Source organism: Leopardus geoffroyi, chromosome D4 (genome assembly GCF_018350155.1).
Source record: "Leopardus geoffroyi isolate Oge1 chromosome D4, O.geoffroyi_Oge1_pat1.0, whole genome shotgun sequence".
Lineage (NCBI taxonomy): Eukaryota > Metazoa > Chordata > Mammalia > Carnivora > Felidae > Leopardus > Leopardus geoffroyi.
Window position 1 is genome coordinate 35,589,448 of NC_059342.1, and position 16,368 is coordinate 35,605,815.

Consider the following 16,368-nt stretch of genomic DNA (forward strand, 5'->3'; position numbering starts at 1 on the left):
TCAATGTCCATCACTCAGTTTCCCCTCCCTCCCACCCCCCATCAACCCTCAGTTTATTCTCAGTTTTTAAGAGTCTCTTATGGTTTGCCTCCTTCCCTCTCTTTGACAGCCAGATTTGAACTGGCTTACTAAATTTTCTGAAGAGTCAACATTGATCATGGGAGAATTCATATTTCTTTCAGAATTTCTTTATGCATCTAAGAGAGACTTAGAATAGATGTTTGGCTGTACACATTTCAAGTGGATTCAGTCTTTAGACAAATTTTAGATAATTTAAAATTTAGGTAACTTGGGGAGCCTGGGTGGCTCAGTCAGTTAAGTCTCTGACTTTGGTTCAGGTCATGATCTCACAGTTCATGGGTTCAAACCCCATACCAGGCTCTGCATTGACAGCTCAGAGCCTAGAGCCTGCTTCGGATTCTGTCTCTCCCCCTCTCTCTGCCCCTCCCCTGCTTGTGGGCTCGCTCCTCTCTCTCTCTCTCTCTCTCTCTCTCTCTCTCTCTCAAAAATAAATAAACATTTAAAAAATAAAAAAATAAAAATAAAATAAAATAAAATAAAATAAAATAAAATAAAATAAAATAAAACAAAACTTAGGTAACTTTTAAATCTCTCACCCACATTGAGAAAATAAGAAACTGATATTTCAAAAAGATTTCCTTGGAAAAAGCTATTCTATGAGTTTCCCCCACTGACTTTTTACAAATCTGGGGTACAATGTACTAATACCACAACAACAGAGAGTGACCCTCAGGTAACTGTTAGGAGGGTAAATACCTTCTAGGGGTTTTAATACTTGCATAACAGTGGGGGGGGGGGCATTTTTAACATTCCCACTTGACAAATATAAAGGGTGAGATAAAGATTCTGACAGAAAAGAGAACTGCAGGGCATGGACAGATCTCAAGAAAGAAAACTAGAGGTAAAATCTGATTCCTAAGTGCTGAAGAATGTTTAACAATGAATGTCAGAGAAGTTTGCTACTTGCCTGATAGATACTGCTTTACAATATCTGTAAAGATTGGTGGGGTCTTTGAAGAAACCACAGATATACTGACAAGAAAAAAATCAGCTTTACTTTTTTTTTTTTTTTTTTTATGTGCATTCATTTATTTTAAGAGAAAGAGGTGGGGGGAAGGGACAGAGAGAGAGGGGGAGAGAAAATCTCAAGAAGGCTCCTCCCAGAGCAGAGCCTGATGCAGAGCTCCATCTCACAAACTGTGAGATCATGATCTGAACCAAAATCAAGAGTCAGCACTTAATTGACTGAACCACTCTGGGGCCCTGAAAAAAATCAGCTTTAAATATCTGCCAGTTCAGGCCAGTATCATTTATCCAAGAACCTTACTGATCCCTCTACCTCTTCTCTCTCATCATGCCCCAAAACTAAGGATTTTGAAACTGTTTGGCAAACTGTAGTGAAAGGAAACAATTGTACGAGAACACAGAAGGGGAAAGAAATTGATCACCCAATCTTTCCTGAACTACTACTGGCCTGCAAATTGCTCAGACTGGCAAGGAAGAGAGGTCTTCACATTAATCCGGGAGACTGAACATGAACTGACACTGTTTTAAAGTTCTGAAGGGATTGTGGACATTTTTTACATCATAAAGTTACCAGAAAAAAAAAAACAAAAACATAAAGTTACACAAAGAGCCTGCCTGAGTTTCTCAAAGGGCAGGGAAATAACTATCCTGACAGTGATTAACATAGACAATAGAACAAAAAGAAAAGTTGATTTTGTTTGTTTTTTCTCCCAATCTGTGATTAAGCTTTGAAACAGTATTCACAAGAATAAGGCTGCCTTCACAAGGGGGCACTGTTTCATCAATATAGCAGCACTGTTAATTGCAAATACACAAGGTCTTAGCTCCTCACACTTTCAATTTACTCCTACCATGTGCAATATTATCTGTCCTGGTTTTGACACAACCACTGTGGTGGGTCTGCCTGGATTCCAGGTATATCACACATTTACAAGAACTGTTTCCTTAGAAAAAGGAAGTTGTGGTCTCATAAGCAAGGAAGACACTTGGTTTAATGTTATAAAATTCTTTAAAAGACATGAGAAGGATATGTAATTGCAACACACCACAAAACCTACAGTGCTTCTCAGGTGACAGAGAAATTACTCCAATCGATTTTAACATCCCATTAAGGCCAGCCAGGAAACCAGGGATGTATTATCTGCAACAATGAAGCATTCCTCTGGAGACTCAGCTTGGTAGAATAAATAAAAAGGGGTAATTCCTTCTATTAATTCAGTTCACTCTGGCCATTGATAGGAATAGAGTCTGATTCCTGAAAACTGACCCAGGGTGGGTGGATGAGCAGGAGGGAGGAGGGTCTACCATTAATAAATAGAAGTTGGACCATGATATGAATTATCAATTTTATTATATCTTACAGTAATCCCCCTATCCATGGGGAATATGTTTCTAGACCCACAGTGGGTGCCTTGAAACCATGAATAGTACCAAATCCTATATATACAGTTTCTTCCTATACACACATATGTATGCTAAAGTTTAATTTATAAATTAGGCACAGTGAGAGATTAACAACAGTAACAATACAATAGAACAGTAATAATACAATAGAACAAATATAAGAAAAAATATAATAAAAGTTATGTGAATATGGTTTCTCTCTCTTTTATTGTACTGTACTCAACCTTCTTGTCAAGTGAGATGCTAAAGTGCCTATTTGATGAGATAAAGTGAGATTAATGATGCAGGCACTGTGATATAGTGTTAGGAAACTAGGGACCTTCTGACAATACTTCAGAAGAAGGATGATCTACTTCTGGATGACAGTTGGCCGCCAGCAACAGAAACCATGGGTAATGGGAAACATAGAAAGCAAAACCTATTATATATGCTAAGGGCAGCCAAAATTTCCTCTTTCAGTAATAAAAAAAAGAAATATTGAGCAAATTGATAAAAACTTCCATTGTGATGTTCAAAACCACTGAGATAAAAATATAAGCATTAAATTTGGGGGGTAGAAAGAGATGGATGAGATATGACCATCTCCAACTTGTCAGGACAACAATTGCTAATTCACAAATATGTTCCAGTACATGGCAAAACGTACATATGAATCTTTCAAACAATATTTTTGGCCATGCTAAGTCTGTGTCCAAAAGTACTATAACAAAGATCAAAGATGGCGGTGGAGTAGGAAGACCCTAGAATCTTCTCATCCCATTCGCAACTATTAAATCATCCTAAATATCCAAGACTTACAGGCCTGAAGACTTACAGGACAAACTCTACAACTAAGCGAGAAGAGGCCACATCAAAGAAGGTAGGAAGTATGGAGATGTGGTTTAGGGAAAAAATGGATTACAGGTGCTGTGGAGGCGATGGAGCTGTACATGCAGAGGAGTGAGAGAGAGAGAGAGAGAGAGAGAGAGAGAAAGAGAGAGAGAGAGAAACACACAAGGGAATGTAAAAGAAGAATGTTTCCCCAAACCATTGGCTTGGAAAATGAGAGATACTGAATGTCTTAAGTTGATGCAACCAGCGGGGCTTATCGCCTGGAGTTTTTTGTTTTTTTTTTTTTTAATTTTTTTTTTTTCAACGTTTATTTATTTTTGGGACAGAGAGAGACAGAGCATGAATGGGGGAGGGGCAGAGAGAGAGGGAGACACAGAATCGGAAACAGGCTCCAGGCTCTGAGCCATCAGCCCAGAGCCCAACGTGGGGCTCGAACTCACGGACCACGAGATCGTGACCTGGCTAAAGTTGGACGCTCAACCGACTGCGCCACCCAGGCGCCCCATCGCCTGGAGTTTTAAAGGTCAGCAGGCTTGGCTGGGATACAGCCCAGAGGGCACTTCACTGCTCCTGGAGAGAAGGCAAACAACCTTGGGGCAGATGGCCTGGAAACAGTGATCTGAAGAATGCCTGGAGTACATGGTGGGGAAATTATTCACTTGTCTCAGAGAGTATTCTTGGAAGCAATGTTCACAGAGTCACCTCTCTGGGAACAGAGGTGCTGGCCAGCACATTTTCCCTTCCCTGCCCTTCAACATAAACGCAGAGACATGTCAGAAGGCAGCACAGCTGACTAACTTGCTTACACCAAGCCCTACCTCCCTGCATTCTGGCAGACTGCCCTTTCAGCCAAGCTTGCCTCAGTCCCAGCGTGGTAGGCCCCTCACCCAAAAGACTAGCACAAACCCCTACCCACACCATGTCTCCCAACCAGAGTACTGCGGGGCTTCAGTTGTGGAATTGGTGCCAGGTCTCAGTTCAGAAGCAGACCAGAGAACACCTAGTTAAAACTTGCCACATTCAGGCAAGCCACCCAACACTCCCCACAGCAGGCAAGGAGAGCCTCTGCAGATGACTGGTCTGAAAGACAGAGCAGCCAAACCACAACAGAAGAGTGCATGCAGAAAATACTGGAGATATTCCCCAAAGCACCAGGCCCTGAACACTACATGTCCTCTTCTTCATAAAGCCATTTACTTTCAGGACCAGGAGACATACTGGCTTTTCTAACTCAGAGAAGAAGGCAGAGGCTTAGACAAAATGCCAATGAAAGAACAAGATAAGGCCACAGCCAAAAATATAGTGAAACAGACATGTAACAAGCCTAATGGAGAATTTAAAGCAACAATCATAAGAATGCTCACTCGGGTTTGAGAAAAGAATGGAAGACATCTGAAAGACACTTATGACAAAGATAACAGAATTAAAAAAGAATGTCAGGTGAAGTATGCAATAAATAAGATTGGAAGCAGGCTTGATGCAGTGAACAGCAGGCTGGAGGAAGCACAGGAACAAATTAGTGATCTAGAAGACAAAATAATGGAAAATAATGAAACTGAACGAAAGAGAGAAAGAAGAACTATGCAACACAAGAATAGATTTAGGGAACTCAGGGACTACATCAAATGTAATAACGTTCATGTTATAGGAGTCCCAGAAGAAGAAAAGAAAAAGGGGACAGAAAATTTTATTTCAAGAAATAATAGCAGAAAACTTCCCTAATATGGGAAAGGAAATAGACATCCAGATCCAGGAGGCACAGAATACTTCCATCAAAATCAACAAAAGTAGGCCAACACCAAGACATATTGTAATTAAATTTGCAAAATATAGTGCTAAAGAAAAAATCTTAAAAGCAGCAAGACAAAAGAAGTCAGTAACTTACAAGAAAAACTCATAAGGCTAGCAGGGGATTTTTCAACAGAAACTTTGCAAGCCAGAAAGGAGTGGCATGATATGTTCTACATGTTGAATTCATGTTTTACATGAATGAATGTTCTACAGTCAGTAATATTCAATCCATCATGGCTACCAATCAGAATAGAAGGAGAGATAAAAAGTTTTCCAGATAAAAACTAAAGGAGTTCATGACTACTAACCCAGCCCTGCAAAAAATATTAAAGGGGATTATTTGAATGCGAAAACTGACAAAGACATGAAAAGATAAGAGAAAATCCCAGAAACAAGACAAAACAAGTAATAAAACTGCAATAAACACATTTCTATCGATAATTACTTTGAATGTAAATGGACCAAGGACTCTAATAAAAAGACATAGGTATTGGAATGGTTAAGACAAACAAACAAACAAACAAGACCCATCTATGTGCCATCTAGAAGAGACTCATTTTAGACCTAAAGACACATGCAGATTGAATGTGTGGGGGTGGAGAAACATTCACCACACAAATGGATGTCAAAAGAAAGTCGGAGTAGCACTACTCATATAGGACAAACTAGACTTTTTTTGTTCTTGTAATTTTTTTAGCCTGCTTTGATATTAGGATAGTATTGGCCTCATGGAATGATTTTAAATGTGTTCCTTCTATTCCATTATTTGTAAGATTTTGATAAAGATTGTCTTTAAATATTTTTTTTAAACATTTGGAAGAATTACCCAATGAAACCATGTGGCTTTGGGCTTTTATGTGCTGGGAAATTTTGATTCTTAACTCAACTTTCAGACTTGTTATTGGTCTAAGAATATTTCCGATTTCTTGGATTCAAGATTCATGATTCAATTATGGTAAAATGCATTTTTAGGAATTATCTGGGTTTTTTAAAGTTATCTGATTTGTTAGTATAGAATTGTTTATAGTAATCTGTTATCACACTATGTATTTCTGTGGTTATCTGCTGTATTGTTTTCTCCTCCATTTCTCATTTTGGTTTTTGAGTCTCTCTCTCTCTGTCCCTCTCCCTCTCTCTCTCTCTCCCTCCCTCCCTCTCTCATTTTTTCTTGTTATTGTAGTTAATGTTATTTTTAATAAATTTTTAATTAGCATTGCTAATTTTATTTTTTTATAAAAATGGGTCATAATTTTAGTGTTACATTGTTTGTTATGGTCTCTATTTTATTTATTTTTGATTTTTCTTTGTTATTTCCTTCCTTTACTAGATTTCAAGCAAGTTTCTTCTTTTTCTAGTTCCTTTGTAATATTGTTTATTTAAACCATTTTTTCTTAATACAAGCATTTAAAACATAAACTTCACTCTAACGTCAGCTTTTGTTGCATCCCATAGTTTTTGGAATATTGTGTTTTCCTTTGCTTTTGTTTTGAGACATATTTTGATTTACCATTTGGTTTCTTATTTAGCCCATTGCTTGTACAGTAGCAAATGTTTAATATTTACATTGTAAGTTTTCTAGCTTTTATTGTTGGTGTTTAGTTCTGTACCATTGCGTTTGGAAAATCTACTTGGTTTGATTTGTCATCTTAAATTTGTCATATTATATGTCTCTTTTTATGTGATTTAACCGGGGGATTTTTCTTGTGTACTTAAAGAAAATGTGCATTCTATTTTTCTTGGATAGAATGTTTTATAAACATGGTTTATAAAACCATGGTTTTAGAACCATGTATTCTGAAGTATGCTTCAAGTAAAAATATATTTTTGTTTAAACAAAAACAGTAACTTTAACTGACAGTACTCATTGAAATAAAGAATTTCAGAGGGGAGATAGGTGGGGTAATGGGTGAAATAGGTGAAGGGGATTAAGAATACACTTATCATGAAGAGTATTGAATGATGATGTATAGAATTGTTCAATGACTATACTGTACACCTGAAACTAATTTAACACTGTATATTAACTATACTGGAATTAAAAACTTAATTAAATAAAAAAGTGGCTAAGAATAAAACTACTAAAACATTATTAACACAAATGTGTGTCATATGTTCTATTCTATGTAAAAGGATTGGAGAGGGGTGCCCGGATGGCTCAGTCAGTTAAGTGTCTCACTTCAGCTGAGGGCATGATCTCACAATTTGTGACTTCAAGCCCTGCATCAGGCTGTGCTGACAGCTCAGAACCTGGAGCCTGCTTCGGATTCTGCATGTGTGTCCCTCTCTGCCCCTCCCCTGCTCATGCTCTGTCTCTCAAAAAATGAATAAACTTTAAAAAAAATTTTTTAAAGAAGGATTAGGGAAAAATGCATATGTTAAATCACAACATAAAGCAGTTATGTTAAATAACTCTTTTCTCACTGATATTATCACATAATGGAAATTTTTGAACACTAGAATTGATATGATTATAGGGAAATGATATAATGGCTCTGCAAAGATATATGCATATGTATTACAGGCAAGAAATACTAAGGTATTAATGAAACAAAATTAAAGAGATTGGAGTTTATAGTAAAATACAATGAACTTAATGATAAAAAATTATGACATTAGCTCTTACTTAGGGATGAATTATCTTTTCTATTTGTTTTAGATTATGATGATCATTTTGTTTCTCTTTTTTAATGTTAACTTATTTAATTTGAGGGAGGGAGGCAGAGAGAGAGAGGGAGAGGGGGTGAGAGAGAGAGAGAGAGAGAGAGAGAGAGAGAGAGAGACTGAAAGCAGTGGAGGGGCAGAGAGAGAGGAAAAGAGAGATCCCAAGTAGGCTCCATGTTCAGCCCAGAGCATGACACAGGACTTGATCTCATGGCCTTGGAATTATGACCTGAGCCCAAATCAAGAGTCAGATACTTAACTGATTGAGCCATACAGTCTCAATTTCTCTCAATGAACTTAGTTTCCACTGGTGTTTCAAACTATTATGCTTTTTCTTACTGCCAGTGGCATTCTTCATTTGCCCAGAGGTAGAATTAATAAGACATCATGGATGATATAATACGAGAGGTGAAAGAGGAATCCAAGATACTTCCCAGGTTTCTTTTTGGGAAACTGGGTAGATGGTACTTCAGAGAAACAGGAAAGAAAAAAAAATAGGCTTGTGGGAAAATACTGTGAGTTCAATTTTAATATACTGAAAGTTGAGAAGCTTAATGTGCTATCAAATAGATATGCTGATATGATTCTAAGGAATTAGGTCTTAAGAGAACATATTGATTAGGGCGTCACTAGATATAAATGATCTCTGAAACTACAAGAGTAGATGAGTTCAAGCATGAAAGGTACAGACTGAAAGGAGAGGAAACATAAGTCATTGAGCTAACATTAACCCTTGAAAGGGATATCTGGGAAAAGGGAAGACTTACAGCAAAGAAAAGGGTTAATAAGGGCCTAGTGATAGGTAAAGAAGGAAGGGAGTCACCATGGGAAGTCTACCCAATTATAAAAATACCAATTGGGGAAATCTTGACAGTTTGAGCCTTAAAGGACGGTTCCTATGCCTTAAAGGATGTACATAGTTTATTCAATAAAGAGACAAACTAACCACCTTGTTAGAATCACACCCCACCTCATCTTCACACTTGGATTCTACGGTTTGTGATTTTTCACTAGCAATTTTGAGTACAGAACTGCTTAAAACTGCACCTGTGTTGTGGGAGGGTAGCAAATTAACCTCTTTTTTCCCACTTTTTTCTCAACATCTAACAACTCAGACACCTTTTTGAAGTGATTGGCTGCTCAGAACACAAAACAGGAAAAATTCAATCCAAAGTGAAACAGCAAAACTGATTGCTGTGCTTTCTTTCTTTTTCTCTAGATCAAGTCATAAAGAAATACTAGAGCCCAAGTATAATGAACCTAAGGCCAGGTAATAATGAGTTGTTTTTTGTGTTTTTTTGGGAGGGTTCTTTCGTTTGTTTGTTTTAGACAAGATAGATTACATGTATTATGACTAGGTAAGATAGAAGATCCCCAAAATATCTGCAAGTTTAAAGGAATTCTCTATCACCTGAGAGTCCTGTGAAGAAAGCCATAATTGGTAAGTGTCATTAAGGATTTACTGAGTTTTGTCAGACAAGTCTCATTTTATTTCTTATTGTTTTTATTTTTTATGAGCATTTTTAAACCAATAGATAAATGGAATGAAGTGGATACAATAGATCCATATTTCAGTAAGGTGTCTGATACGAGATTTTCGAAGATAAGAGGTAGATAGTTGGTTCCTGGATAACAGAGCATCTAAATGGATTCTTTAACTGGTTCTGCAGTGTTAGGCTCTTAAATTAGAAGAGGGCTCAAGTAAATGGAATCAGCAATTATGAAGACTTTGCTATTGAAGATGTAATGAAAGTTGCCTTTTCTGGTTAATCTTGGATTTGTCATTAACTGTCATACCATCTCCCTGCCTGGCTTCAGATTTGAACTGAGATTTGACACCAGTTAAATGTGAGCTCCTTTTGTAAGCATAGGGGTGGGAAGCTCTTGGTTTATATTCAACAATCAAAGGAAATTAACTTGAGGTACTGTGAAAAACAACTCTTATGGGGTTGTTGGTTCACATATGGAGAAATAATAAGGATTAAATGATTTTCACTCTAACCATTTAATCTTCCCCTCATCTCTTCATAGTATGATACCTGGTGGCTCACCACTGAGGACCTTATTGAGAAAAAAAAATGGCAAGCCTATGTGTAACTAAGGAATTCTATCATATAGTGACAATAAGCAGTGTGAATCTATTTTTGCCAAGATATCAACTTGACAAGATATCTTTTGAGGTATTCCATACAACACAAGGTATCCCTCCTAACTATTTATTTGGCTATTTGATTCCCTATAACAGACCTTCTGAGTTATTTTGCTCCTTATGCTTTCCAGAAAAGGAATACTCAGATAAGATCATTGGCTGTGACTCTAAGCCACCCCAAAATCTTGAGCCAGCCAGTCTTATCTAAATCATCCACATGCACACACACACATTTGTGTATACAAATGTATAAACACACTCACTGACTTGCAGTATACCATGTATCTATACAAAATCATGCTTAAAATGAGGTTTTTTAGAATCTTTGAGTACCCAGCACAACTTGTAGGAGTATACAGGAATAGGAAAAAGCAAAGGATTTCTAGAGAGACAATATATAATATATATAGAGAGAATACATACATTGTCATTGTATCTTTTAAAAATTTCTTTTAGGAGCATTTCATATTTTTACCATTATTTGTATTTCTAAAGATAGCAATAAATTAATGTAATTTATAAATAATGTGCCTATATTGGAGTGTATATTTAATATTTTAATTTATGGATTGTTTCATCAAAAACATTTGAAGGTCATAGCTACAAAGCATGTGAGGACATGAGAAATACCTCAAAAACTGAAGTTTAGAGAAATTGGAAAAGTTCAGATTAATTAATTTTGACCTAAACATAGCACATAAATTTAAACCTAAGTATAACATATGAAATAAAGTTTGATATTTTAAGGAATGGGTGAGTGTGAGTGTGTGTGTGTGTATGTGTGTGTGTGTGTGTGCGTGTTTGCGTAAGATAGAGAAAGAAAAAAACTTAGTTGGATAATTGAGGTGAGGGTTGTTCAGAAACATGATATTAGGATACATTAATGCCATTTATAGGTAGAAAACAATAATAATAAATTGAAACAAAACATGTATTTGATTTTATGGCATAAAATACGTAAGAATTATTTAACTTTAAAATTGAATTTCAACATGCAAAATATTATGTATTACCAAAATTGATAGAATTTATTAGCTTTTATTTGCAGCCTCAGACTTATTCATGGATGCTCATTCAACTACTGCTTGTGGGTCATGCTGTAAATTAACAAAATATATATAAGTAATACCACCACAATTAGAGACTTTAAAAAACTACTAGTGTGCATTCTGTATATAATTTTAATTTTACAACTACAGGCTTTAATAGTACTCCTATTAGTAGATTGGTTAAAAATAAAACCCAATCCTGATGTTACAAATTCTGTTTGAAAAGAAGTCTTTATTTACCCAGGCAATGATGTTAGCATGACTTTAGTCCTCCTTGTTCTGCATTACAATCAAGTCAAACAGGTTTAAAAAGAGCTATTCCACTGAGTGTGACTTACCAATGTATAGCCTTTCCCTACAGGATGATTAATGGCTGGAGAATGAAAAGTGTCAAACCCCTCAGGATTTCCCTAAAAGGAAAAAAAAAAAGGGGGGGGGGAGGAGGAACACATTGTGAATTCACATTTTTTGGTAGCTATTAGATGCTATATCTAAGTCAGCTGATGAGATGAAAAAGGAGAGCAATAATAGACAATTTATAGATTAATAAAATTGACTAATTAATGCTAAATAACGCCATCAAAAGGGTTGCTTTAATATAAAGCATTATAACCATCACATTTAAAGAATGAATACGATTCTTAAATATTTCTCTGATATAAAATTTCATGCTAAAAGATATTAATTTGATTAACCACAAACCCATTTTCTTTTCTTAAAAAACAACTTACCTTATTAAAACATAATATGATCTTCATATATATATATACACACACACATATATATATACACACATATATATATATGATCTTTAAATCTTTTTTCTCTTTCATGTTGCATAAAAAAATGAACCACTCACAACTTTTTTCTATTATATTACTCATTATTCAGATATGTTTTCTCATAGATTCAGAAAGCACCGCCTATCAAATTATGCTTATTATCTATAAAACTGTTATCCCACATCCAAGAGACTGTTGTACTCTAGAAAAGTTCACAATTTTCAAATTAACAGCACAGTACTAAACATAAAATATTTGAGGTCATAACTAATGTACATCAAAAACTTTTAATGTATCAGGATAGAAAATACACAAGTGAATAGCTGCATATTTACCAGATAATCACAGCTCAAAGAAAAATCACATATAATTAAATAGTTAAGTTAAAATTACACATTTAACAACATAGAATTGAATTGGGTAACAAAGATCAGTGATTCCATGAACTATTTAGTGATTATCTGGTCATTTGCTCCTGACATCTGAGGAGAAATCTGCAAAATTTCTGCCATTTACTGTCCACAGAAAAGTGAGCTTTAAGGGCACCTTGGGGGAGAGGCAGAGAGAGAGAGGGAGAGAGAGAGAGAGAAACCCAAGCAAGCTCTGCACTGTCAGTGTAGAACCTGACCCTGGGCTTGATCTCAAGAACAGTGAGATCATTACCTAAGCCGATATCAAGAGTCAGATGCTTAACCAACTGAGCCATCCGGGTGCCTCCATCATTCATGCCTTCTAAACCAAAATCTAAACACCTAATATATGGAGCCATAATTTATTTTGCATTCATAGGCTTGTTCCAATACTAATATCTACTTCATCACACATTTTTACATATATGCCTTCTTTCCTCAACTACGTTTTAGATCACTGGAACTGAAGTCATGCTCTATACTTCTGTATGTATTCAGAAAGTCAGAATACAGTAGAATTCTAGCTACTTAGATGGGAAAATACATACATGTTTTCATTACTTAGTTAATTGGTGAGTCTTGCTACTACACACTATATATGCAATGATTAGTGTGAAAAACTCCATTGAGTGACTGCTAGTCTGTCTAATTTAACAAATAGTTCTTGTTCAGGACTGATAGAAAATTGTATCAGAACTAATTTTTTCTACATGCTTTCAATGGGTACTGTTAAAAGCTTATAAGATATTGCTATAACCTTTTGCTAAACTTCTGAACAATGTAGGGTCTACAGAACCTAAGCAAAATAACATTGAGTAGTTACCATGTGCCAGAAGTCTTGTATGCACATTACATTGACCATTTCTTTTCATGATCAAATGCAAAGTAAGAAGGAAGAAACTACTGTTGATTCCCTTTATTTTGGAACATGAAGCAGAGAAATTTTGAGTTACTTCCCCAAAGCCTGCCAGTCTGTAAGCGGTCAAGATGGGATTTAAATGCAGGCAGTCAGATTCAGAGCCTTCCATTCTAACTTCAATAATATGCTACCTGCGTCTACAATTCACACATGCTAGATAAAGGGGAAGAGAATGCCAGGAGGAAAGAATGAGAAAGATAGTTTATATATTGTCAAAATGTGAAACTGACATTTTTCAAAAATCAGTAGCAATTCCTAAAGGATTGTACTGTTCATACCCCTTCCCCAATATACCCCAGGCAGTCTTAGAGTCAATTAGTTCATGAAAATGTGCCAAAAAGTTATAAAACTTTTGTCTAGATGTAGGAATATATTTAGGAGTTTAGGAAAAAGAAATGAAATTTCTTAAATAGTTACATGGGCACTAAACATTTCTAACACTTTTTTCGTAAGATATTAGAATTCAAATTGGGCCATTTAATTTTAACATTTAAAATAGCTTTTAATTTGATTTGTACCTTTACCTCTCTGTTCTTGAACATTTTAACCATTTTTATATTTCCATTAACAGATACAGAATGTGTGAGACCTGCATATAATTTTGAGCTTTTAGTGCTACAAACTTCACATTTCCCTAAAGAAGCCCTTTCCACTAAAGTATGCACATATCATAGAATAAAGCAATATTTAATAATGGTGGTATTCAAAATTATGCAAGAGGATACTCTAACCCTTTCTTTCTAAAAGCTAATTCACAAGTTATTATAAGTCTTATAAAAACATTTTCTTGAGATTTATAGTATGCACTTAACGTTGAAGTAGATATCTTTGACAGAATCCTCCCTGTTTAAAGGTTAGGAAAAATGTGTCACAAGCACGTTGAATCACTGCCCAATGTTACTCAAGTTATTCTTAGAAGAGCTTGGGTTTTTCCTTTGCTCTTTGATATTGGGTTTCCTATGATTTCTTTTTGTTGTATTTCTTTTGTGTTGTATTGTTATTATTTTCTGACACTTCATTGTTTGCTTTTAATTTTCACAGAAAAAGTGAATAATAGACTCAAAAACACACACACCAGATCAAATATGTTGTTTAAAACACATGCTGTTTGTGTTTAGACCCATTATTTGCATGGCTTTTTACATAATTTACAAAAGATCTGACATTATAAATTTGAAGCTAATTTACCATTCCTTGTATGCACTAATCATTTTTAAAAATTCCCTGACCATGGATGTTGCAAATTAAATCCTATCCCATAGTCACTGATTTTAAATATTAGAACACTAAAGCAGCTTTTAAAATATGTTATAAACACCAGTAGTTAAGGAGACTCATAATACAGGAAAGGGGAAAATTTATAAAGTATACTTTCTGTTCTATAATAAATTATAGAAAAGAGGGAATTTCTGAGGGTAATAAAGGTAGACAGTAATAGGAAAAAAGTGAAAATTTTAAAGAGTATGTATACTTACTTTAAAAGTTGTTTAGTATCTGGTATAATTCTGTGAACAGATATTAAAGATACATTCCCTAATAAAATATATGTGTAATGAAAAGATGAATATAATACTTTCATAAAAGATTGTAAAATATAATCATGTAAGCAATTGGCCTCAATCCACAGGTAAAGCTAAAACCAACTCTATCTCACTGAAATTCTTTCTTACAATTGCTCCTTATTATTCAACCTCCACTCCTTCCTCTAAATCATTTCTTCAGCATAACTATAAAGTTCCTGCCTCTGACCCTTCCCCTAGTCTATATCAGTCTCGCCCCCTCTTCCTGCTTCCATTTCTGGGTTGGCCTCAGGTCAACATGTTCATACACCCAATAACTAAAACCCTACTAGTCTTCCTGCATTTTCACTATCTTGCTAATTGAAAACTCTAGACCAACCCAACAGTCCTTTTCCTCCATTCAATATCTTCTTTTTTGCAACCCTGACAATCTGAGTTCCTTATTAATAAAATTCATAATTAATGGCTTCTTTATTTTTTTAAATTTTTAATGTTTATTTATTTTTAAGAGAGAGAGATAGAGTGCAAGAGGGGGAGGTGCAGAGAGGCAAAGAGAATCTGAAGCAAAGCTCCAGGCTCCTAGGTATCAGCGGAGAGCCCCATGCTGGGCTCCAACCTGCAAACTGCGAGATCAGGACCTGAGTTAAAGTCAGATGCTCAACCAACTGAGCCACTCAGGTGTCCCTGTGGCGTCTTTATTAATAATAGTAATCTATTTTGTCTACAAACCTGGGTTGGAAAAGGACTAGTGAGTATATAGCGGCAAGACAGTATGCTTCTGAAGATGAACTGTAGAGCATAGTCCAAGAATCAGAAAGCCTAGATCTTCATTTGTCTGTATTTAAAAGGTAGGAGGAGACATGTGCCCATGTAAATTGTGGGATGGAATATGCTTTACCAATGATTATTTCAGATTCTTGCTAGCATGTAGGTCTAACATAAGCTACAATGTCAGGCATTCACACCTGGTGGCTAGCAGCACACTCACTGCTACTCACTTTGCGTATCTTCCAAATAACAATCCAGAAATAGATACTTCAAAAACACGTACTAATATACTAATTCTTTTGATAAGAACCAGGGCAGGTTAGGGCTGACAGTGTGCACACATTAGTGACATTTCTGCTTTCTAAGGCAGATTTGCATACCTTTCCTTGACATGTGGGACTCACAAATGGTAGCTTGTTGACAGCTACATGGTGACTACAGTGTTACCACCATGCTTAACTCACTGATGTTTCTGACTGATAGGCATGACTAACAGTTCTAAGGCTCATTTCCTTGGTGAACACCAACTTTGTCACAATTTCAGCATCACATCAGATGGCACCCATAAGGTGTGAGTCAACCATACTGAATATCAGCAGAAGATATTATATATGTTTAAGAAATTTGACCAGGATTCCATGAACTGCATAGAATTTTTTTTAATAGGAAATCGATACATTCACTTTACACTTACTGGATGGTGTAATCAAGACAAGTTTCCCATGAGAACAGACTAGAATATTTGAAAGAGCAACAATCTGTGTTGTGTTGGGAAGCATGCCAATTATCTTACATACAGAAAGATATTTTGTTTTGTTAAACTGCAACTGTAGTATCTACAGAATAATTACACTGAAGAGAACTTGAAAGCTCCACTATCTCAAAAGAAAAAGAAAGCAAAGAAATGAAATACTTGTAAGCTTCATATCCTATAAAGTTACTAATTTTCTCCATTCTCCTCTTCTCAGTCATGCCCTCCCAAAAAAAGTGGTTAACCTTTACTAACTCCACTTACAAAGTTCTCTTCATAACTTAAA

The 16,368-nt window shown here is 35.7% G+C and overlaps 1 protein-coding gene across 45 annotated transcripts in view; it reads right to left on the reverse strand.

Moving 5' to 3' along the window:
• PTPRD (protein tyrosine phosphatase receptor type D) overlaps positions 1 to 16,368 on the reverse strand; it is a 2,239,943-nt gene that overhangs the window by 1,636,057 nt on the left and 587,518 nt on the right. For all 45 annotated transcript variants that reach the window (XM_045470157.1, XM_045470168.1, XM_045470171.1 and 42 more), the window contains one exon: positions 11,271 to 11,342. The gene's annotated coding sequence lies outside the window, so the exon portion shown is untranslated. The remainder of the gene's footprint in view (positions 1 to 11,270; positions 11,343 to 16,368) is intronic.